The sequence below is a fragment of the Austrofundulus limnaeus genome, unplaced genomic scaffold, assembly GCF_001266775.1.
Source record: "Austrofundulus limnaeus strain Quisiro unplaced genomic scaffold, Austrofundulus_limnaeus-1.0 Scaffold1599, whole genome shotgun sequence".
In the NCBI taxonomy this organism is placed as follows: domain Eukaryota; kingdom Metazoa; phylum Chordata; class Actinopteri; order Cyprinodontiformes; family Rivulidae; genus Austrofundulus; species Austrofundulus limnaeus.
The window spans coordinates 52,189-52,955 of record NW_013954001.1 but is presented as its reverse complement, the minus strand read 5'-3'; positions in this window follow the sequence as shown (position 1 = coordinate 52,955).

Below are 767 nucleotides of genomic sequence, written 5' to 3'. Positions count from 1 at the left end.
CAAACACACAATAATACTAACAAATAATACAAACACACAATAATACAAACAAATAATACAAACACACAATAATACTAACAATACAAACATACAATAATACTAACAAATACTAATGCACTAACACAATAATACAAACAAATAATACAAACACACAATAATACTAACAAATGCTAATACACTAACACAATAAAACTAACAAATAATACAAACACACAATAATGCTAACAAATAATACTCTAACAATAATACTAACAAATAAACACAATAATACTAACAAATAACACACTAACACAATAATACTAACAAATAAACACAATACACAATAATACTAACAAATAAAGACCACACAATAATACACACACAATACGAACTAATACACAATAATACTAACAAATAATACCAACTACCACAATAATATTAACATAATACAAACCAACACAATAATACTAACAAGTAATACCAACTACCACAATAATACTAACATAATACAAACCAACACAATAATACTAACAAACAATGCAAATGCACAATAATACACAATATACTGACCAAACACAGAATAACACACTCTGACATACAGTCTAACATATAATATAACCTGAAACTGACTATAAACTAATCTGACTAGATTATAACCCGAAACTGACTTGAATCTAATCTGACTAGATTATAACCTGAAACTGACTTGAATCTAATCTGACTAGATTATAACCTGAAACTGACTTGAATCTAATCTGACTAGATTATAACCTGAAACTGACTTGAAT